Here is a 25,860-nt window from a genome sequence, read left to right as displayed (position 1 = left end):
TTTATACTGATCGCCCCTGGGTCACGTGACTTCTCTGGATCATGTGACGTCCACCAAGATCACATGGGGAACGCCGTAGTGTATCACGTGACTGGCGTGAGGACGTGAGGCCGCCCTTTCTGCTATACGTTCTCCAAGGCAGTTGCCAATGCAGAAAGGGTTGCAATCGAGCCCGTACACTGGTACGGAGTTTTCGGTTCTGTGGGTTCACCGAATCACTTGAGCCTCGAAGCTTGGGAGGAGGTGTTGGGGGAATGTGGGCAGTGTTCTGATGTGTCGTGGCCTGGTGTGCAGAGGATCGCCTAACACTTATGTAGATGATGTCCTCATCAAAAGTTCATCTGTGGAGGAACACATAGCGGAGATCCGTTATGTTCTGACACAGTTGAGGGCCGCCGGAGCAAAACTTTCCTTTCAGAAAGCACAGTGGTGTAGAACCTGTGTTAATTTCTTGGGGCATGAGATTACTCCTCAGGGTCTCTGTCCCCAAGAAAAGAAAGTGGAAGCACTCCAGAAACTGAAGGATCCCACAACTCTGCGGGAACTAAGGAGCCTCCTTGGACTGACTAATTACATCAGAAAGTTCATTGAAGGCTACACAGAGATCACCAGACCCCTGATTCATCTCTTGAAGGGGGGGTCAAGTGGGAATGGGGTCCAGAACAATCCGAGGCAGTAAGACAACTCAAGAGAAGCCTCTCACAAGCGCCTTGCCTAGCTTACCCTGTCAGAAACAAGGAGTTCTTCCTGGAGACAGGGTTCTCTAATACGTGCTTGACGGCAGTATTATACCAAAAGCATGACAAGGTCAATAAAGTAATCTCCTATGCGAGCAAAACTTTATCCTCTGTGGAGGAAAAATTCAACGATTGTGAGAAGGCACTCCTGGCAACGGTGTAGGCATTGAAGAATTACCGCCCGTTTATCCAGGGGGAACACATCATAGTGGAGACTCCACACCAGCCTCTGCAATATCTCCAAAGTGACAGAATCCGGGCCGGAAATGTAAGTAATTCCCGGATTACTTCCTGGATTCTGTCAATGCAAGGCTTTCCTGTGGAGGTCAGATATGGCCAAAACAAGAAGAGTCCCCTCGCCCAAGTTCTCGCTGACTTGCATGATTGTGCCAGAGAAAACTGTCTCGAGGACGAAAGTCTAAAAATCGAGGACAACATGGAGGCATACCTTAATTCCCCCACCAAAGTCTTTGAAGAAGACAAGTGTGAGGGAATGCCCACTGTCTATGTGGATGGATGCTCTTACCATGTTGACGACAACGGGGAGAAAGAACTGGTGGCCGGCGTAGGGAATGCATGGGTGAATGAGTCACCAGAACACTCCGCTGGATACAAAATTGGTCCCCGAAGTAGTCAGGTGGCAGAATTGATGGCTGTGCATCAGGCCATCCTCACTGCTGTCCAACATCAACTCCACGAACTGGTCATAATCACAGATTCGGATTATGTACGGAACGGGTTCGTGGAGCACCTGGTTAACTGGAAAACCAGAGGCATGTTATGTGCTAATAACAAACCCCTGAAAGATGGGAAGTTAATTCAAAACATTGATGATCTGGTCACATCGAATGGAATGACCATCTACTGGAAAAAGATCAAGGGTCATTCCAAAGTAGAGGGACCAGACAAAACTGGAAATGACTTAGCTGATAAGCTGGCCAAAACTGGGGCCATCCAAGGGGATCTAATCGAAATAGAGTCCCTGTTGGGGGAAATCCAGGTCACTGCTATCACTAGGTCCCAGACAAATGCTCACAATGATCTTTCAACTGCACAATGGAGTAAGGAGACCCCTGATGCTGATTTAATTACAGCTCAGAAGGGGGATCCAATTATTGGTAAGTTTTACCAACACCTTGAGGACCCTGAGAACTTTCCCCTGACGGATACCGATTACATTGGGAAAGAGGACCTAAGAGTGTTGATGAAATGTCCAAAAAGGTTCCGAATCCAAGACGGTTTGTTGGTAAGGAAATCCCAAGCTGGCCATGATCAGTGGGTGGTCCCTACCTCATTCTGAAGCCTGATGTTAAGTCACGCCCATGACGCGGCCACCGCCGGTCATAGGGGGTTTCACACAACACTGGAAATCTTAAGAGAGGTTGCATACTGGCCACACATGGGGCAGGACCTCGACCAATACTTGAAGGGGTGTCTTGTGTGTGCACAATTTCAACCATCATCCCTCTCGCACCGTGCACCTCTCCAAAAGAGGGGGATGACACTGCCATGGTCAGATTTGCAAATCGACTTTGTAGGCCCTGTAATTCGCTCGTCTAGAGGAAACAAGTACATGTTGACCGTTACATGCTTGTTTACCAAGTGGGTGGAATGTCTCCCAGCCCCAAACTGCAAGGCAGAAACAGCAGCTGCCCTGATGATTAACCACATCTTTTCCCGTTTTGGTCTACCTCAAAGGATTGAGTCAGACAGAGGTAGTCACTTCACCAGTGAAGTAATGACAAAGATGTGGGAGATACTGGGGGTTAAAAGGAAGCTACACATTGCTTACAGGCCAGCTTCTTCTGGAGCAGTAGAACGCTACAACCGGACAATTGTGAGCATATTAAAAAAGTTTGTGGCAGATTCTGGGCCAAGTTGGGATATCCGACTACCTCTGGTCCTAATAGCCATCAGATCTACCCCTTGATCTGCAACTAAAATGTCACCATTTGAGTTGATGACTGGACGCAAGATGGTGCTTCCTCAGCATTTGCTCTACAGGACCCAAGAGCAGACACTGATAAATGCCTCCACAACTCATGAGTATGTGGAGAATTTAAGGAAACACCTTCAACATGCTTTTGCCTATGCTCAGCGGAATCTAGAAAGATCAGCCGAGAGCATGAAGACCCACTATGATTTGAAAACTACCCGAAAGGAATATAAGGTGGGTGATTGGGTCTATCTATACAATTTCCAAAAGAACCAGGCCAAACAGCGAAAATTCTTGCCTACATGGAAGGGACCGTTTGAAATTATAGACAAAATCTCCCCTGTGGCCTACAAGATCCGCATCCCCAAAGGCGGTTTGGCAGAGGGGGAAGACAAGTGGGTCCATATAAATCAGCTAAAGTGTTGCCATCCCAGACACACTCTGCAACAACTGGAGGAGTCCTCTGCAATACCAGAGGGGACCACTCCAGAGTAATTCAATTCCAACCCTAAAATATCCCACATATAGTCTCTAAAATATTATGATTTGGAAAAAAAAGTCTTATAATTGTATCTTGTTTTTTGTTAAAATAAGAACGCAAATGTTTTGACTATAAAATGTATATGCCACCCCACTATATCAATGGTGGGGAAGAAATGTCTACGAATAGGTATTGCCGCTTTCCTTTGTCGTCCTAGACCCGAGGGGCCCGGGGTACCGCCCAATCCTCCCATCAGGACCAGCAAGGAGAACTGATTGATCGACTGGAGGGAGGAAAAGATGCTGAACTGTGCCATCTATGGAATTGGAAGAAGAGGAGGCGAACATCCCAGATCTTGCGAGTGCCATCAGTGAAAGGACAGAATGGCCATCGCAAGAGGGGGGGCTTGTGGGATGTTTTTACCCATGCATCCAAGCCCTACCATAAAACTGTGCAGTACTGGCATGGAAAACATCATGATGGCCAGAACTCCCCAGAGAGTGCACAGGGAAAACATGAAGAATAGGCTGCCACCCATTTTTGCCTATGTTGTGAGCACAGGAGGGCACTGCCTAAAACCACCATTTGGCTACACACACAGTAGCCTGAAACGATTGGGAATGGCAATGCTGATTACCAGAGGCCTTCATCTCTCCCAGTCCCTGGACTCTGCCACCCCCATGTCCCCTCGCGCACATGAGCCCAGGGCCACGGGGATGACAAATTACTATCCAGCTAGAAGTATGGGGCTCATAGGCCAGTACCTCCCAGGAATGGATGGGCGGGCATCCGGGTATGGGCACCCAAGCACAGTGAAATTTAGTGGGGAACCAGTACCCAGTAGGCCCACTAAGGGCATCCTGAAAACCTGTGCCCAGTTAGGTCAGTGGGGGGGATACCCAGCAAATCCTGGTAGCAAGGAGGGATCTGAAGACTCCTCTGAGCGTCACAGGACACAGGAGACCAGGTCCCCACATTCTGCCAGCCATTCCCAGGCTCGCAGAATCCGGGAAAACCTGGAAGATCAGACGGGCACCTCTGAGAGCAGCGCTTCTGAGTCAGAGGATGAATGGACCAGGGTTACCCGAACCAAAAAGGCCAATAAGGCAAAAAGGGCCTTGCTTAAGGACCCATTGAAACAAATAAAGGCAATAAGGAGTGTCATCACGCCTTATCATAAGAACGCCAAGTATTCTGTTTGGGAACACTTGGAGCTCTATGAGCAAATGATGGAGACTTTCCATTTGAAGGACAGCCAAAGCTGTATTCAATATGTAAAGTGGACCTTCTCACAAGAATACTCCAGTTTCTTTGCGGGGCTGGAGGATCAAAACCATTCAAGGTGGTCCACATACAGGGCGGCCATCTTGAACCACTTTTCTGTGCACAGAAATCCTCAAGAGGCTCGCAAGGCAGCCTACAATTTGCAATGTGGGGAGGATCAGGCCCCACAAGAGTTTGTGCAAGAATTAAAGCATGCTTTTGCGCAGACCACCTTAAGGGTGCGCACGGATAGCAGAGAATTTATCAATACGTTCTTCCATGCCTTACCCAAATACATAATGACCCAGCTCGTGAGAGATTTTCATGAGAAAAGATCTTTAGACTGGGTCATTGAACAGGCTACCCGGATCTATGAGGTGCAGAAGCCCATCGAAAATAAAAATAATGCGCCGAAAAACCCCAAAACCAACAGCACCCCTGCTGCTGCCAAGGTGGCAGAGGTAAAGGTTGCCCCCGTTTTAGATTTGGAGATGGGGGGGCCTAAAAACCTGCCTGCACCAAATAATTCACAGCCCAGAAGGCCCTCAGGCCAGTCACAGACAGGGAGTCGAGGAGGTAGTCCCACAAATGGGGTCCCCCGCTCCCCTGTCAATGTAAGTCCCCGCTACAAGGGAAACCGACCCATCCTGGGTTATGTGTGGACTCCTCCAGCCCAAGGGGGGGATCCAGCCAAGCACCTGACCCGGGGAACTTCCCTCCTAACTTCCCCCAGGAGGGCAGAAATTCATCAAATCCTGGGCAGAACTTTTTCCCCAGGTATCCACCCAATTTCCAACCCCAAAACCATCCATCCTTCTTTCCCCAATTCCCTGAGCCCAGACAACCTAATCCGGGAGAGGGGAGGCCAAGGTTGGAGGGGTACCCAAATCTTCCCAATCCGGGGTATTACCAGAGAAGGGATAGCTACCCCTCCCGGGATCAGCCCAGGGGAGAAAATAGAGCCCTGTATCAGCCTGAGTGGGTTTCACAACTTGAGCGCCAGGTCCAAAATATGGCACGGGATCTGGGTCACATACTAAGGGCTCAACAGAACCCTCAGATGAGCATGAGAAGGTTGTCACCCCTAATAGATTGTGTAAACAAGGTCCTCTGGACCCAGACTAGCCGACCAATAAAATTAAAACAGAGTGTCAACCATGTTAGTTTAAACGGCACCTGCCACATGGTTGAACAAAAATCTCACCAAGTAGAACCAAGTAGAATTTCACTTCCAGAACAACCAAATTCTAGACATGACAGTAATAGCCGTAGGATAACAGAATGGTGATGGGGGGTCCTCTCTATTTCTGAAAATCAACCTTCCTTCCAGTTTAAGGTGGTATTCCACACTGGAAGGAAACACCCTGAAATTCTTTACTAATTCACAATCAGAAACTCCCACTCCTATAGTCCAGAAAGATGCGAAATCAGCTCAGAGCCTGGCTGATATTCAGCAAATTGGAGAGCAGTTGTTCATCCCTGTTCAGTTAAATGATGGGAAGGACTCTGTTCTCGCTCGAGTGTGTGTGAACAACGGTAAGAGCTTCATCAGCTAAGCCATGTTTGGCCAACTCCCAAAAGATCCAGCCATTCCCACATTCAAACTGATAGACAGATGGGAAATGGACCTGGAAGCACCTAATTCCAAACATCTCCTGCCAAGCAGGTGTATGCTCAAAATCTCCATTTGCAACAAGAGCATAGTCCATAATTGTTGGGTTGTGCGCGACGTCATTGCCGCCTTTTACTTAGGAAGTGACATTCTCAATCGCTTTGCCATTAGTTTGGACCTAATAAACTTCAAAGCTTGGTCCTGATTAGCGGATAATCTCATGGGCTTTGATGATCCAGAAAAAGCATTTAGGTCAGCTCAATTGCTACCTTATGCAGTTGAAATTCAGATCAACGAGGAAGTCACCATCTCAGAAAGGACCCGACAATTCTCCCTGGAAGTGAAAGTTAAAAGAGGACAAAAATTGAAAAACCCTGATGCTTATATACATCTAAATGCTTCTCTCCAACAACAAGGGTTGGGGGTAAACCCAACACCATTAGTCAACATAGAACATGACACCATTCCAATAGAGGTGGATAACAGCGACTTAAAGAGTATTACTCTAGCCGCAGGCACCATTATTGGAATGGCTGTTGATGACCGACATTTCTCCATTGATTTAGGAAATGAACTGTTAGGACCGATCCCCAAGGACTGTTTTGACAGTGACAGTGAGGACAATACAACACCAGACAGGATTTTCACCCGGCATGGGGGGAACTTCCTGGTGTACACTTCTTGCCCTTATGGTAAGGAAGATGTGACTTGTGACTTCAGGATAGATGAGGTGATTTTCCAGGTCCATGAGGGCTGCCTTTCCCACCTGAAGCCTCCAGTCCAAATCAGCACTCTGACCAGGGACTTCTCCACCCAGCTGGAGGAGGCCGCTGAGATTGCCAAACCAGACGTCTTTCCAGGCTTCAGGCAGATGGTGGAAGAGAGAGTCAACCTAGCTGATGCCCGTGTGACTCTGGAACAGAAGCAAAAGTTGAAACAAGTTTTCTTGGATTTCCAAGATCTCTTTGAGGTAGACTCATATGACTGTGGTCGCACCGACATCCTCACCACAACAATTCCCACGGACCCTGGAATGACTCCAGTGTTTGTGAAGCAATATCGTTTGCCTCTCGCATCCATGGAGTCCCTTACTGAAATAATTAAGAACCTTGAGTCCCGGGGAATAATCCGTCCAGTACGCAGCACCTTCAATAATCCGGTGCTGGGAATATTGAAGCCAAACGGCCAGTGGAGACTCTGCGCCTACCTTAGGGAGCTCAACACACGGGTCCATACTTCCCGATGGCCTCTGCCCTACATTGACCAAGGGCTGGCCCAGATTCAAGGGTCACAAGTATTCACTGCAATAGACCTGACCAATGGATACTGGACCGTGCCTGTCAGTAGGGAGGACCAATACAAACTGGCTTTTACCTTTGGGGGCCAGCAGTACACCTGGACCCGGACGCCCTTCGGATACCTCAACTCCGGCAATGAATTCAACATTTTCTTACATAAGGCCATGCCCGACCTGGGTGCGAGGGGTAACCTGGCTTATGTAGATGATGTCCTCATCAAAAGTTCATCTGTGGAGGAACACATAGCGGAGATCCGTTATGTTCTGACACAGTTGAGGGCCGCCGGAGCAAAACTTTCCTTTCAGAAAGCACAGTGGTGTAGAACCCGTGTTAATTTCTTGGGGCATGAGATTATTCCTCAGGGTCTCTGTCCCCAAGAAAAGAAAGTGGAAGCACTCCAGAAACTGAAGGATCCCACAACTCTGCGGGAACTAAGGAGCCTCCTTGGACTGACTAATTACATCAGAAAGTTCATTGAAGGCTACACAGAGATCACCAGACCCCTGATTCATCTCTTGAAGGGGGGGGGGTCAAGTGGGAATGGGGTCCAGAACAATCTGAGGCAGTAAGACAACTCAAGAGAAGCCTCTCACAAGCGCCTTGCCTAGCTTACCCTGTCAGAAACAAGGAGTTCTTCCTGGAGACAGGGTTCTCTAATACGTGCTTGACGGCAGTATTATACCAAAAGCATGACAAGGTCAATAAAGTAATCTCCTATGCGAGCAAAACTTTATCCTCTGTGGAGGAAAAATTCAACGATTGTGAGAAGGCACTCCTGGCAACGGTGTAGGCATTGAAGAATTACCGCCCGTTTATCCAGGGGGAACACATCATAGTGGAGACTCCACACCAGCCTCTGCAATATCTCCAAAGTGACAGAATCCGGGCCGGAAATGTGAGTAATTCCCAGATTACTTCCTGGATTCTGTCAATACAAGGCTTTCCTGTGGAGGTCAGATATGACCAAAACAAGAAGAGTCCCCTCGCGCAAGTTCTCGCTGACTTGCATGATTGTGCCAGAGAAAACTGTCTCGAGGACAAAAGTCTAAAAATCGAGGACAACATGGAGGCATACCTTAATTCCCCCCACAAAGTCTTTGAAGAAGACAAGTGTGAGGGAATGCCCACTGTCTATGTGGATGGATGCTCTTACCATGTTGACGACAACGGGGAGAAAGAACTGGTGGCCGGCGTAGGGAATGCATGGGTGAATGAGTCACCAGAACACTCCGCTGGATACAAAATTTGTCCCCGAAGTAGTCAGGTGGCAGAATTGATGGCTGTGCATCAGGCCATCCTCACTGCTGTCCAACATCAACTCCACGAACTGGTCATAATCACAGATTCGGATTATGTAACAAACCCCTGAAAGATGTGAAGTTAATTCAAAACATTGATGATCTGGTCACATCGAATGGAATGACCATCTACTGGAAAAAGATCAAGGGTCATTCCAAAGTAGAGGGACCAGACAAAACTGGAAATGACTTAGCTGATCAGCTGGCCAAAACCGGGGCCATCCAAGGGGATCTAATCGAAATAGAGTCCCTGTTGGGGGAAATCCAGGTCACTGCTATCACTAGGTCCCAGACAAATGCTCACAATGATCTTTCAACTGCACAATGGAGTAAGGAGACCCCTGATGCTGATTTAATTACAGCTCAGAAGGGGGATCCAATTATTGGTAAGTTTTACCAACACCTTGAGGACCCTGAGAACTTTCCCCTGACGGATACCGATTACATTGGGAAAGAGGACCTAAGAGTGTTGATAAAATGTCCAAAAAGGTTCCGAATCCAAGCCGGTTTGTTGGTAAGGAAATCTCAAGCTGGCCATGATCAGTGGGTGGTCCCTACCTCATTCCGAAGCCTGATGTTAAGTCACGCCCATGACGCGGCCACCGCCGGTCAAAGGGGGTTTCACACAACACTGGAAATCTTAAGAGAGGTTGCATACTCGCCACACATGGGGCAGGACCTCGACCAATACTTGAAGAGGTGTCTTGTGTGTGCACAATTTCAGCCATCATCCCTCACGCACCGTGCACCTCTCCAAAAGAGGGGGATGACACTGCCATGGTCAGATTTGCAAATCGACTTTGTAGGCCCTGTAATTCGCTCGTCTAGAGGAAACAAGTACATGTTGACCGTTACATGCTTGTTTACCAAGTGGGTGGAATGTCTCCCAGCCCCAAACTGCAAGGCAGAAACAGCAGCTGCCCTGATGATTAACCACATCTTTTCCCGTTTTGGTCTACCTCAAAGGATTGAGTCAGACAGAGGTAGCCACCTCACCAGTGAAGTAATGACAAAGATGTGGGAGATACTGGGGGTTAAAAGGAAGCTACGCATTGCTTACAGGCCAGCTCCTTCTGGAGCAGTAGAACGCTACAACCGGACAATTGTGAGCATATTAAAAAAGTTTGTGGCAGATTCTGGGCCAAGTTGGGATATCCGACTACCTCTGGTCCTAATGGCCATCAGATCTACCCCTTCATCTGCAACTAAAATGTCACCATTTGAGTTGATGACTGGACGCAAGATGGTGCTTCCTCAGCATTTGCTCTACAGGACCCAAGAGCAGACACTGATAAATGCCTCCACAACTCATGAGTATGTGGAGAATTTAAGGAAACACCTTCAACATGGTTTTGCCTATGCTCAGCGGAATCTAGAAAGATCAGCCGAGAGCATGAAGACCCACTATGATTTGAAAACTACCCGAAAGGAATATAAGGTGGGTGATCGGGTCTATCTATACAATTTCCAAAGGAACCAGGCCAAACAGCGAAAATTCTTGCCTACATGGAAGGGACCGTTTGAAATTATAGACAAAATCTCCCATGTGGCCTACAAGATCTGCATCCCCAAAGGCGGTTTGGCAGAGGGGGAAGACAAGTGGGTCCATATAAATCAGCTAAAGTCTTGCCATCCCAGACACACTCTGCAACAACTGGAGGAGTCCTCTGCAATACCAGAGGGGACCGCTCCAGAGTAATTCAATTCCAACCCTAAAATATCCCACATATAGTCTCTAAAATATTATGATTTGGAAAAAGAATGTCTTATAATTGTATCTTGTTTTTTGTTAAAATAAGAACGCAAATGTTTTGACTATAAAATGTATATGCCACCCCACTATATCAATGGTGGGGAAGAAATGTCTACGAATAGGTATTTCCGCTTTCCTTTGTTGTCCTAGGAGAGATGAAACCATGGAGACTGACCAAGGAGGACGACCGGGGATCGGGAGCAGAGACCCGAGGGGCCCGGGGTACCGCCCAATCCTCCCATCAGGACCAGCAAGGAGAACTGATTGATCGACTGGAGGGAGGAAAAGATGCTGAACTGTGCCATCTATGGAATTGGAAGAAGAAGAGGCAAACATCCCAGATCTTGCAAGTGCCATCAGTGAAAGGACAGAATGGCCATCGCAAGAGGGGGGCTTGTGGGATGTTTTTACCCATGCAGCCAAGCCCTACTATAAAACTGTGCAGTACTGGCATGGAAACATCATGATGGCCAGAACTCCCCAGAGAGTGCACAGGGAAAACATGAAGAATAGGCTGCCACCCATGTTTGCCTATGTTGTGAGCACAGGAGGGCACTGCCTAAAACCACCATTGGGCTACACACACAGTAGCCTGAAACCATTGGGAATGGCAATGATGATTGCCAAAAAGCAACTCAGAACTGTGGGGAATTCATTTTCTTAATCCCAAAAATGGTTGCAATACCGGTACTCACCACTATCAGAAAGCCAGTGTTTTAAAACCACCAGACTTTTGTGTAAAACTGAACAAATGAAACAAAACCAGGCCAAGGAAAGACTTGCTAAGAGGTGGATACAATGTAAAACTATATTCTGAAATGACTTGAAGGAAGTAATTATTTAATGTATAGGTAAAAATTGTCAGTTTGATTTGAATGTAGAAAACTGGGAACAAAAAGTGACATTTAGCTGAAACCTGGCTTAATGAAACTGGATTCTGCCTGACAACTACCCCCGACAGGAGTTGAAACCTGCTCGGCCACTCTTCCCAGGCCTAGCTGCATCCTGCTGCCCCTTGCCAAAAGGAGCTCACACCTCCCTGATTGAATTAAGGGAGGGGACCTGCAGACTGCAGGAGGTTGAACAAAGCGTTGTCCTGGACTCAGGCAAATGTTAAATTGGGGGGGGCCGTAAAGTGGCTTCCTCTGGGGAAAACTGGGAGGGGCAGTGCCTCTGCTAGCAGCTGAGCTTGGGGGAAGTGGATAAACCAGTTATTCCACCCTGTGATGTGGGAAGCCACACCCCTTTTTGACCAGAGCATAATTTTAAAAAGATAGATAACTTATAGTGCGGACTTGTCCGAATTATATAAGTAATATCATTATTTTTGTGATTTTTCTGTGCATGTTTTAAGAGGTGTTAGGACCCTGTGGTGTATTCTGGGGGGATGCTAGCGGAAAATAGGGTCTTACTCCAAATGTCTGCATGTTAAAATTCTGACACTTCATCAATTAATGTCCATACTCCTTGTGCACATTTGTGTAATTTTGGATAAATGTCCGATATTGCAAAACCAGTCAAAAAGCGCAAAATGTTGTCATTTTTGAATGCAAGCCCCCAGGAAGATCAGAGGCGGACAAGCATGGACCATAAGGAATATATAATATGTACATGTAATGTCAACCACTTGTGTACCTGGGAAATATGTATTTGGGTCATAAATAGATTTGTGTGCAATCTGACAAGGGGAGGTTCCTCTGACCATAAAACCTACAGCATCACTCTGACTCACATTTCCTTCCCCCAATCAAGGGAGAGAGGAGGAATTGGCCAATGATAAGTGAGAGGGGCAGGTTTAGTTATGACCAACGCACACACCCACTTTCCAAAACACATAAAAAGAGACTGCTGGGACAGGTAGAGACATTCAATTCCATTTGCTGCGGAGCATGCTGACCGACAACTTCACATCCAGAGATCCAGACTTCAAATCCATCAATCTCCAGAACCTGTAGCAGGAATTAACTCCAGAATTTGTAGCAGAGAGGCCTGAATCCACCAGCTGAATCCTCTTCAGCAGGCCTCAAAACCAACAAACTATTCAACAGCCGGGCGAGCTGTTTGAATTTTTGCAAGAATTTTTTGCAAGAACCTGTAGCAGTATCCAGAAAGCAGTGCTGTATCCGGAACCCGAGAGAACCACAAACCAGACCGCTGTGAGCAGAACCAGAGATCCGGATCGCTGTGAAGTGCCGAGACCAGAACCGGAGTCCAGTCCAAAACCTGACCAGATCCGTGACGAGGCCTATTTCAAAATATATTGTGAGTACAGCCAGAACTGTGCAGAACCCAATCTCTTAGTTAAAATAATCTAATTCAAGCTATTTTAACCTAAGTAGAACTGCCTCCTAGAAATCGTGTCATCTGTCATTTTCAAAGCTGCACAACTGTCACATGTCAATTCTGCAGCTGCAAGCTGTCACCTGTCATTTTGAGTTTTACTTTAAATCCGAAAATCTACCTTTATTAAATCGTCTGTATCTCTGGAACCGTTTGGGCTAGAAACGAAATTAAAATTCATCTGAAAGCTTAGAATCTAGGCTTTCCAACGAACCTAGAACCGACTTCCTACTCCTTATACTTTTTCCATAATCGCGGGACACGCACTCGCAAATTTTACCGCGATTTGCGATTTGGCCCGATTTCTTCATCTGTAGAAATCAGCAGCTTTTTGCTTCTCTTTGCTAAAATTCGTTTGCAATCTGCTAATCATTCTTAGAGTATTGTTAAAGTGAGCCTGAGCTAATATAAAGTATCCATCACCTACCCTGAACCTCTAGAGGGAATTAAAAACAATTTTAGCACCTTTTCACTTCCTTGCAAACCACATTAAAGTAATTCGCCTGTGTTTAAAACTCATCCCTGTTTTCTCTAAGCTTGCTGGGGGAACTGGAACTGTGTATTGCATTATAAAGTGTGATTTGTGGGATTCTTGAAGACTGTGTGCTCTCCTTCCATTTCTTGTATTGCATAGGGGGGGGAATGAATTGTCAAAAGAAAAAGTGATCATATTACCTTTTGCTAAAATCATAACAAGTTATTTCTGTACTGCATTTTATCCCACCTTGCATTTCCTTGAAACCATCAAGCATTTTCAGCTACCTCATCCTCTACACTACTCCTAAGTAACCAAATCAGTGTACCCCTGTAACATTATCCATTGTTGATCACGGTCGTATTCTGAAGTGTGATATCAGTTATCAATTTATTTATAAAGTGTGATAGATATATATTGTTGAATTGTCCAAATAAACCTTTTAAATTTGCAAAACAAACCTACTTCTTGGCTCAGTGGTGTCGGGGGGATTCTAAGAGGGGGGTGTTATACAAGGGTTGTCATCCAGACTACTGAACTGGATATAAAAATACATCAATAAGGGTTTTCCTCAGCATCCCAGACTAGGCATTGACTTAGCTGTAGTGTTGATTGAATATCGCTTACACTTCCCAAGAGCTTGAAGCAAGGGGGAAGAAATACTGGTAGAAGACTATAGAAGGCATCATGACTAGGACAGAAGGGTTGCCCACGCTTAAAGGAATGGTTCAGTCAGAAACGTTTATTGTGCCTACGGGTCGGCCATGTCTTTTTAAGCCTAAGTCGCTCAATATAAGAAAAATTTCCTGTGTAACCTTACCCGAGTTTTCGTCCATTAAACGCACGCGAAAAAAGGCAGCAGGGCGCAGCCATTTTGTGATAATCCCATAACTTGCCCCATCGCCGTGGGTGACCTGCTTTTGTGCCACTAAATCATATCCCCCGCCCCTGAGCCTGTCATCAGCAGACACGTACCACCCATTTCACAACGCCAAAGCACGTCTTGTGTCAACATTCGCTGCGCTTCAGCTAAGGACGTGTCGCCATGGAAATGGCAGGACGCCTCTTTACTCAATAAGTATAAATAGACCGTTTGACAACACACAGCAGCAGATTTTAGATTCCATTCCTCTCTCTGTGTTACTTTGACTATTCTGTGCTCTGGTCAGCTACCTTCGCCGCTTGTAGCCCATGTGAACACCTGTACCATCGCTATAAATTATTTTAGTTTGTTTACCACACAATGGCTACAATAATGCCCTACATGTACGAGCCCGAGTATACCGAGGAGGAACTACTGGAAAGGGAAACATGCGAAAACGATTGGGGCTTCGGACGGCAGTTGGCAGGACGAATCAACGGATGAAGACACTGGACCTAGTCGCATGGACGGTGTTTCCACCTGGTGCACATGCTTCGGTGCGAGCTAATGCCAACCGAGGACGAGAACTGCTGCTGCTGTGAAAACTCGGGATGCATGGCCTACATTTCGGAAGGCGAGCCACGGCCGCAATGCATCACCGAGCTGCCAGACTTCAGGGCAGCCTGCCTCACACGGTCCGTGTTGAGGATAATGATAGTGCTTATTCACGAACTTCGCGCAACTGTTCGTCCTCATAATCCGAGTAACGAGTAAGTATACTCTGGTTATGATGCCGCTACTATTTCATGGTCGTCTCCTATATTCAAAATTACATCTACATTTCATTGTAACGCATGAAAGTCGTTCAATAGTGTGCAGTGTCTAGATAGCATTTGTCCGAGCAGAATGCCATTAGTTACAAGAATTGTCATTGACAACAAAGGTTTAATAAACTTATCTTAGTCATTTAAAAACAGTTTGTACCATTCTTTTTCACAGGTGGTGCAGGCTGGTGGCCTATCGTTCCTTTACATGGTGGCTTCACTGGAGGCTTGGACACCGCGTTCAAAGAGTAATACCCGCCTGTGCCGTTGCTGCCATAAGACAAACTTTCGCCAGTGACAGCTGTCAGTACAGGGGATTTTCCCTCACTGTGCTGCAACCTGACCTGTACAATGTGTAAAGTTTTGTATTTTTGTGCCATCAAAATAAGAAACAAAATAAAACAACACATATATTTTAACAACGGTTGTTTTGATTTTTTAAATGAATCAAGTGTGTCTCCATTCAAGAGTCTTCCTGTGCCTTGTCTGCACACCCCCGGCCCATCCACACCCCCCCTACCAAAGGCAGTTCGCACCCGGGGATGAGCGCTGCCATGGTGTGCTGTCAGGGGCGATAACGCCAAGGTGCCAAACACCATGTACACTTCAAAAGGTATCCCACGCCCAGGGGCCATTGCTCACATGGCCTCCTCAGATCCCGTGTCTCCAGGCAGGCCTCCCCTGAAGCAGGCCGCCCCCTGCAATCCACATAAGTGTGTCTCCCTTCAGCAGTGTTCCGGTGCCTTGTCTGCACGCCTCCGACCCATCCACCCCTCCCTATCAAAGGCAGTTCGCACGCAGGGATGAGCGCTGCCATGGTGTGCTGTCAGGGGCGATAACGGCCAAGGTGCCAAAAACCATGTACACTTCAAAAGGTATCCCAAGCCCAGGGGCCATTGCTCACATGGCCTCCTCAGATCCCGTGTCTCCAGGCAGGCCTCCCCTGAAGCAGGCCGCCCCCCTGCAATCCACATAAGTGTGTCTCCCTTCAGCAGTGTTCCGGTGCCTTGTCTGCATGCCCCGGCCCATCCACCCCCCCCCCTATCAAAGGTAGTTCGCACCCGGGGATGAGCGCAGCCATGGTGTGCTGTCAGGGGCGATAACGGCCCAGGTGCCAAACACCATGTACACTTCAAAAGGTATCCCACGCCCAGGGGCCATTGCTCACATGGCCTCCTCAGACCCCATGTCTCCAGGCAGGCCTCCCCTGAAGCCGGTCGCCCGCCTGCAATCCACATAAGTGTGTCTCCCTTCAGCAGTGTTCCGGTGCCTTGTCTGCACGCCCCCGGCCCATCCACCCCCACTAACAAAGGCAGTTTGCACCCGGGAATGAGCGCTGCCATGGTGTGCTGTCAGGGGCGATAACGGCCAAGGTGCCAAACACCATGTACACTTCAAAAGGTATCCCACGCCCAGGGGTCATTGCTCACATGGCCTACTCAGACCCCGTGACTCCGGCCAGGATCCCCCCTCATGCTGGCCGCCCCCCTGCAATCCACATAATACCACGACATATACAGGTCATTCATTCACAAACACACCCCTGTTTCTAATACTTTATAAACCACTTGATATGTCTCATGAGAACATCTTTGTGCTTTGCAAGTAAACTCCTGAACGTGCTACCTGAGAACCACTGAGATCGATGCTAATCTGCTCGTCGTTGTGCTATCTGTGAACTTCTGTGACCGCTTCGAGCAAACTCGTCAGTGTGCTAGCTGTGGCCATCTACCTGTTCTCCTGCCACAAACTACTGGGCTTGCTGAATCTAACTGTTTGTTGATCAAGGTAAGGCCATGTATCACAGTCATATTTCGGTCATTTTTAAATTTCTATCTATTTGCGAGTAGAGTACTCAATAGTGCTATGTGTAACGCTCACCTGATTCCCGCAGAGGCGCCGGTCTTGACTGGGTGAATGCCGTATCTTCAAAGGTGATGTGTAACACACGGTTGGCTCTTTGGGCTGGACCTCTGTGCACTGTATGTCTGGCTCGAAGAGTAAGATGTCTTAGGTAAGTGAACGCCGAGCTCTCCATCTGCCTCGGGCAGGGTGCCGTAACCAGTTTCTTCACTGGATAAGGGTGCAGGCCTCTTGACCTCAGAGGACTGCTGTCCGTCGTTAACTGCACGAACGGTAAGTTCTGGGCACCTCAAATGTCTTAAAAGTCTTTTGTAATGATATCTCTTGTTTTGCAGGGTTCCGGCGATGGCGGATGGCGGGCTGATGAGAGTTGAGGATCGAACCCGCGTGAGGAATAGAAGCGCCTGGAAGCACGTAAGTAAGCGCTTGTAGCCTGCTTCACGATGCGCACTAACTGTCCCTTTTATCTTGCAGGTACAAGTTCGGAGCTTTAGAGAAGCTGAAGGGTGCTGGAATACCCACTGGATTCGGCGTGGGAAGGAGTAATGGCATGTGAGTAATAAAGTTGCCCAATGTCTTTAAACGCACCTTCTTTTGTCTTTCAGATGCGGGATGCAGCGCCGAAGGCCTCCGGAGCGTGCGAAGAGCTGGTAAGCTTTTGTCTTTCAGATGCCGGAATGCAGTGTGAAGACCTCCAGAGCATGCGAAGAGTAGGTAAGCCTTTGTCTTTCAGATGCCGGAATGCAGCGCGAGGCGTTGGTGACAGCCGATGGACCAGGTAAGAGATGCGCTGCCACTGAAGACCGTAGTGCTAACCTGTTCTTTCTTTGTCTTTACAGGTGCTGCTGAAGACTGGATTCCAGGATGGTAAGCCTTTGTTCCCTTAGGCCCAGGATCAGAAGCAGAAGACACGATGAGCGTTCTGCTGCAGAGAATGCAGAATAACGCAAAGCAAGATTCATCCATCGGGTGTGGTTTAAATAGCCTCCTGTAGTGCTTAGGTGTCTCCTTCCACAGCCACGCCTAAGAAAAGAGTTCCTGCTTTCCAGAAGAGTTCCAGTGTTCTGAACCTAGGGAGTGGCTGCTGCCCCACCCAACAGGAAAAGTAGTCCCAAACAGAAGAGGATCAGGGGTTCAACTGGCAGGTAAGTAAGCAGCATGGTCTGCTGCAGGTAAGTCCACCCAAGCATTATGAGCCCGGCGCTTCCAGCGCTGGGACTGGGCATCTTTATGAGCCTGGTGCCACTGGCGCCAGGACAGGGTCCAAAAGGTCCCAATTGGGACTGGCTGGCACTCGGAACCGGGGTTATGGGTCTGCTTCCAAGGGAGTCGGGCAAGTCCTGATCTTTTGGAAGCAGAGATCATGACACTATGTTCATTGGTCTCATTGCTATTGACTTGAGTTTCAATTGTTATGCTATCAATAGTTCTATTTATTTTCATCTGTGTCAATTGTCATCGAATTGCATCCTTCGCGGGTCCTGTCTATAATGTAAGCATGTTTCCTTCTCGTGCAAGACAGTACATCCAAGGGACGAGTTACATGTTCGGAGTTTAGTTCCATCATTTTTTAATTTGTGAAAGTAATGCAAATACTAATCCGCACTTGATGAACTGGTATAGTTCTGGCGACCAAAACAAACCTTGCATTGAACATTGCATGGTTCATTTACTTTTTTATGGCATTTTTATTCATCAAGGTTTTATAATAATCTTGATATTTACTTTTCAGAATTTTCAACAATGGCTGCATGTTCGATTAGCGGTTGCCCTTCGAAGACCCATGCTAAATCTGAAGGCACTACAATGCATGTATTCCCTAAAACTGTTGATCGAATAAGAGAATGGGTCAGACATTGCGGATATCCACCGGAAGAGCTTGAAAGTAGAGTCCAACAAATCTTTGAGGACAAGAGGGGTGATCGATACCGCATCTGCAGCCGGCACTTTTCCTCGAACATGTACGCCACATCTTGGGTAACAAAGAAGAATAAATGGCGAACAACACGAAAATTGCTCACAAACGCTATTCCCACTCTATTCGTCCACATTCTGCCACTGGTGAGTCAAGTGTCTGGATTTAGCTTTAGGCCTTGCGTTAGTGTGTAGGTAGCCGAATGGATTAATTGATATTTTAGGTTTTGTGTCCCTTGTAATACTTTCAATATTGATATGACTGTATAGCTTTTTGAATAATGACATTTATCAATACATTATTTTTCGATTTTATAACCCTCAAAAGAAATCTATTTATGGGCACAGGGAACTGTGCTATATTGTGGACTTTCAATAGCATTATTCTCAAGTATTCTGTCGCCTTACATGGCAATTTGTAATATTGGCATTTCATTATCAAACAATAATTTACCTTTAGAACTGCTTGACTATCCACTGAATCTGAAGCAAGAACATTCTACATCCGTGACGTGCCCGCAGTTATCAACCACTTCTAGCGCGTATCAGGTAATCTTACATAGCTATTACGTTACAGACTTGTTTTATGCATGTCAAGTAATAGTTTTTATGTATCGTGTAATTATTTTACCGAATGTTTGGTTAGTGTTTTCCAATTGATATACACCTTAGTTGTCATCCCCTAGTGTTTGTTTTCAGTTATAATTAGTGTTATCCATACTAATGCAAGTACTGTCTTTCAGTGAGATGCTGAAGCGTCCACCACATTGACAACATCCATAGATATTCTTCAGCAGCACGAGGTATGGATATTGACAGCTCCATCGAACTAGATCATCAGAGATGTAATTCTTGTCGTTTGATTGTTCTACACAATGTTTCATTCATGGTTAGCCATTGATATGTACCTGTGCGGTCGAACCACAAGTGTGTGTTATGTTTTCAATATTGTAATCCTTACTAATGCAAGTACTATGTTTCAGGCGGTAGATGGGGCGTCAACCCCTGCACTTGATGGGGAGCCTGACATTCAAGTTATTCCAGGGGAAGTGGAAGCGGGACCATGCGTATACGAATCGGTGCAACAGCTTTCGGAAGTGCGCACTACATTTACAACATCCATAGATATTCTTCAGCAGCACGAGGTATGGATACTGACAGTTCCATCGAGCGTGATTATATAACGTGATTCCATTTGCTATATTTTTTTCCTTATTAACGCAAGTACTGTGTTTCAGGGAGACAACGGAGCTTCTTCTACAATCACAACATCCCTTGTAGATGATGCAGATGTAAATAAATTGGAGAAATAAGTTGATTAAATCGGATCATATTTAGATATCCATTGATTCTTTTAGAAAATGCATCATTTGTGGTTATCTCTTTATATGTACCTGTGCCGGCGACCCCAAGTGTGTGTTATGTTTACAATATTGAAAACCATACTAATGCATAGGAGGTTTGGAGGTGTACCACAATATGTGCCTAAAGTACAGGCAAAAGCGATTGCATTTCGGCATACAGGGCATGAAACATAGGACTCTACTAGCGGTCTTGGCCCATAACGAGAATGTGTGCCGTGAACAATCTAGGACTACGGGAAATGTAGGGATGCTTCGCTACACTACGGCCTTTGCAAAAAGAAGTAAGAAATGGGTGGTCAAACCAGTATATGAGGAAATGGAGTTCGACTTTGTGAAAGGCCTTATTGTGAATGTACTAGAGAAGCACACACATGGAATTTTGAGCGATTCTGTGCAGAGCACAGATACATTGCCACCAAACATTGCCACTGTGCCATGTCCACCCAACAAAGAGCTCACTGAGAAGTACAAATCCCGGTTTAAATCATTATAATATGATTGTCTTTTTGAAAAAAATGTTGTACAGTGTACATACAAAGTATGCTAACCGTAACCCCTCCCTTCACCATTCTGGGTGACGAACAACCTGGGTGTTATCTCTGACTTCTCTCTCTATTCACCTCATATCGCTGACCTTGTCAATATGTGTATGTATATATTTTTGTTGTTGTAGCTAAGCTTCGAAATCTCATGTAAATGCTGCGCACTGTTACCTGGGGGGAGGCTTGCGCATTACTAATAATAAAACAAACAATAAATCTCACTTTCAACTCAACTCCTCGGGTACTTTATACTTTTCCTCACCTTCCCCCAAAAAGTCAATGTCACCATAGTTATGGTTCTCTAGGGCTGCAAAGCTTGCGGACAACGAGGACAAACTTGGGGGCCTTGGAACGCGCCAAGCGAGGTGTTGCAGATGGGAGAGAAGCCAGTTCGCATTAGCACAGTGAGGCCTGGTACAAAGATGGAGTCGAAAATTCAAGTTCTCACAGATGGCTTTACACGGGATGTTGCAAAGTAAGAATGTATGTTCATGCAGAGTGAAGGTCAGCAGCTTTGATTTTTTGCTGGCGGGCTGGAGAGGCCCACGGCTCGCACTGGCAGTATAAGGTTCTATTGTTTTTTGACCTTGAGAGACAGGGACCATGACGAAATGACTTAATTTGAAGGAGGGGTGCAATAACGTAAGAGTCGATAAGGTTGAAAATTCTGAAACTACACAGAGTTTCACGTTAGTTCAGTATATGAAAAATCGTTGCCACAAACAGAGTGCAATTTACGGACTGCATTACTCAGACAATGGAAACGGCATATATAATGTAAGTAACTCTTTAGACGATTTTATACCGGAATATAATAACAATAGCGTTCAGTTAAAGACAGGTTAAGTTGTACTTGTTCGTTCTGTGTGGCATATTACAATGAAGAGCAAGTAAAACATTTGTGGGATCGTCTTTCTACCGGGCACATGGACATGCGTTTGCCCATTCGACACGCATGTAGACAAATAGTCGTTTCTCAGTGGTTCAACGTTAATAAATCATTACTTTGTGTGTTAACCTCGATTTCTTCCGTCAGTTTTCGCATTGCTTTTAGAGCCAAACATACTCCATTGCACTATCCTCGCAAGCAAATAGTTTCACCTCGGTCCTCATAAATAAAATGAATAATAGTAATAAAGATCGGCTGGTGAGACTAATTTCAATTTTTATGTTTTCAAAACAGGTACATCCTACCGTACTGCGACTGCCACCTATTCCAGACCCCGGCCGACAGATTCTTCAATCGCCAGCTGCAGCTTCTTGTAAACAACTGCACTACATTGACTATCTTATGGGACGATCGCCAAGGGCCCATATGCCCTTACGCAGTACTAGTGGCTAGAAGCAACATATCAACCTTTACGGTGGCCTAGTGCCTAGTTGATGGAACAGCCTTGCGATTCACCGTGCGACCAAAGTGCTTCTTTTAACGAAAACCAACACCCTGTGTACCATAAAGGAACAGCGCGTGACTCACGATAAACTTTAGCGGATTTGCAGATCGAGAGCAAAGAAAATAAATTCCATTCCGATTTAATATGCCAATTGCTGAATATTCTCTAAACATTTAATGTCAAATAAATGTACTTTACCAAATGTACAATCTTGCAGTTTGATTTTAAAGTACCGTTTCATATTCCGAATTGTGGCGCACTGTGTTGTGAGTTGATCTGTGTTGGTTTCTTGGTTCTATGTGAATTCGCGTAGAAGACGACTGGGCGCGTTTGCCTACGCAGCACAGTAACGTCACGGAGAGAGGCGGGGAATGTGAATGTTTTGATAATGTCAGGCTCAGGGGCGGGGGATATGATTTAGTGCCGCAAAAGCAGGTCACACAGGGCGATGCAGCAAGTGATAAGATTATCACAAAATGGCGGCACCCTACTTCCTGTTTTCGCGTGCGTTTAATGGACGAAAACTCGGGTAAGGTCCATAGGAAATGTTTCTAATATCGAGCGACTTAGGCTTACAAACACATGGCTGACCCGTAGGCACAATACAAATTTCTGACCCCACCATTCCTTTAATGTTGAGAATATCTGAACCTGAAATGCATCCTTAATCAAAGGGGTGAATCACTTGCCATTAGGCAACGTTAAGAAGTGAGCTAGATGCAATAACCATGAGACAATGAAGCCAAGAAGCCGGTTGGGACCTATTGCCCAGAGACTTTAAGTTTCAGCCAAGAATCATGCTTGGCGCTATATCCCTCAGATTGTAGGTTTGAGGCGAGAAGTGTGCTTTTGCTTTATCCTGAGACATTAAGTCTAAGCCAAGAAGTGTGCTTGGCGCTTTATCCCTGAGACCTAAAGTGTGAGCCAAGAAATGTGTTTGGTGCTAATTCCCTGACATTGAAAGTTGTCACCAAGGGGTGTGCTTATGCTTTATCCCTGAGACTGTAAGTCTAAGCCAAGAAGCGTGTTGGGCGCTTTATTCCTACGACTGAAAGTGTGAGCCAAGAAATGTGATTGGTGCTATTTCCCTGAGATTGAAAGTTGTAGCCAATTAGTGTGCTGATGCTTTATCCCTGTGACTGTAAGTCTAAGCCAAGAAGTGTGCTTGCCGCTTTATCCCTGAGTCTGAAAGCGTGAGTCAGGAAATGTGCTTGGTGCTAATTTCCTGAGATTGAAAGTTGTAGACAAGAGGTGTGCTTTTCCTTTATCCCTGAGACTATAAATCTAAGTCAAGAAGCATGCTGGGCGCTATATTCCTGAGACTGTACGTTTGAGGCAAGAAGTGTTCTGGTAGTTATACCCCAGAGACTGTAAGTCTAAGCCAAAAAGCATGCCATGAAAGCTGCAGTGAAGCTCAGGTAAGAAAAACCAAAATAGAGTGGCTTGTGTGTTTGAATGTAATGTTTGTCTGAAATTTGTAACGTGTGTGTGCCTGAATAATGGTCATTGCATGTCATTGCAAAATCACTAATCGAGCAACTAGAAACCATGAAACTAAGACAATTGGTCAAAGGAGCAACACACATGGTGGGACACACACTGGGCGCAATCTTTGCCAACAAAAATCTCATCACCACAGCACCTCCAATACAGATCCTCTGGAGCGACCTCCTAATGGTTCCATTTGTGATAATGCTACCAACTAAAGCAGCCAAGCAGCCCGATAAACTCCCAACTATCACAGAAATAAACTGGAAGGCTGTCAAAGCGAGCAACTTAATACAACAACTTGAACTCACAAAACAACTACCATTAACCTGGACGAAGCTGACTTCGATGGAAAACCTGAGCAACTTTATAAATGGTTCACTGAAACAATCAACGGCATCTCTCCTGAAAAACCTTTCACCCTGTCACGAAAGAGAGCAATGGTAAAATGGTTAACCCCACTGCTCAGCACCATGAAAGGAACAACAAGAAACTCGAACTAGAACAGAGGAACGAATACGACCAAGCAAAGAGAGCCCAATTCCAACAACAAATCTGGTTTTACAAAAAAGAAATTCAAAAGGGCAATAAGAAACACTGTGACACCAGAATCACCAAAACCGCCAACACCTAAAAAGAACTGTTCAACATCATAAACGAAATGAAGAACCCACCGGGATGCAACAACACTCTGGAATCTGTGCAAAAACTATGCAACAACCTAGTGGACCACTTAAAAAAAGATCTGCGACATCCATCAAATTATACAAAGCAGACCGGTCAACCCATACACACAACCAACCCTGCCAAATGATTAACCACAGCATAAACTCCAAAGCTTCCCACAAATATCAGTAGAGACATTTGTCGAGCTGGTAAGAAATAGCAACAAAGCAGGCTCCCCCCATAAATCCCTCTACCCCATACATTTACAAATCCATCCTCACAGAGGGCGCACCACTGGAATACTACAGAAACCTTTTGAACCTCACTCGCAACAGGGAAAGTACCGCGATCATTCAAATCGGTGCACATGAAACCACTGCTCAAGGACACGAGAGGCGACGTGGACTACAGACCCATTTCAAACATCCCCTATCCAGAAAAACTGCCAGAACCCTACATCTACAAACTAACACAAGAACCCATAGAAAAACACCAGTTGCTGGACCAGGCACACGTTCTATCTATCTGGGATGACCTAAAGACAAACGCCGACCCTGAAACAAACTCTGCCCTAATACTACTCAACTTCTCCGCAGCGTTTGACACAGTCAGCCGTAACATCCTCATCAAGAGAATAGAAGAAATAGGAATAACAGACTTAGAACTACTCTGGATTAAATCATTCCTAGCCAATAGAACAGAAACTGTCTGGATAAAACCCTTCAAACCAACTCCAAGGGACACCGACAGTGGATTACCACAAGGATCATCCCTATCCCCACTGTTCTTCAACATCTACCTGCCTCCGCTAATCAAGGTCATCAAAAAACACACCCTTAGGTGCTACAACTATGCAGACGACACACAAATCATCAATAAAATCGAAGATACCCAACAGAGAACACAAGGCTGGGAGATTGTCTCAAGGTACTCTGTGACTGGATGAACAAAAACAGCCTAAAACTACACCTTGGCAAGACAGAAATCACGATTAAATCCAAAAACCTGGAAAATAACATGTATATCCCATGGCCCACAGAACTAGGAACAGCACCATCGAAAATAATCAAAAACCTTGTAATCCTAATCGACAACGCGCTAACATTAGAACCGTAAGTAAACGCAATAATCAAGAAATGCTTTTTCCTCCTACACTCGATAAAAAGAATCCTGCCAGTCCTGTCCTTCACCCAGAAGACACTTACAATCATCACCCTCATCATGTCAAGAATTGACTATGCCAACAGCCTCTACCTCGGAATAGCAGAACACCTGCTGAAGAAACTACAACGTATCCAAAATACACCGGCCAGACTCCTCCTCAAACTATCGCAAAGAGACCACATCACCCCAGTGCTAAAAATGTTACACCGACTTCCAATCAAACAATGAATCACATTCAAAACAATATGCATAAAGCACAGAGCAATCCACTGCCATGGAGCAGAATTCCTACAAAAGAAAATAACGATTTACCAACCGACAAGAACACTCATATCAAGCAACAACATCCGCCTACAACCAAAACCATACACAAGGAAAAAGCTAGGGGGATCCTCCTTCTCTCAAATGGCAGCACAAACTTGGAACACCCTCCTGAAAGACATACGAAATACAAATGAGCACCTAAATTCAGAAAACTACTCAAAACCTGGCTCTTCACCACAGAACCAGAAAAAAACTAAACTCCCCAGCACTCACCCTCCCAAGCCAAACCCCTTTGCTAGGCAAAGCCCAAGGGACAGGGACC

Source organism: Ambystoma mexicanum, chromosome 14 (genome assembly GCF_040938575.1).
Source record: "Ambystoma mexicanum isolate Mex_15411 chromosome 14, UKY_AmexF1_1, whole genome shotgun sequence".
NCBI classification, from domain to species: Eukaryota; Metazoa; Chordata; class Amphibia; order Caudata; family Ambystomatidae; genus Ambystoma; species Ambystoma mexicanum.
Note: the sequence above shows the minus strand (reverse complement) of the source record.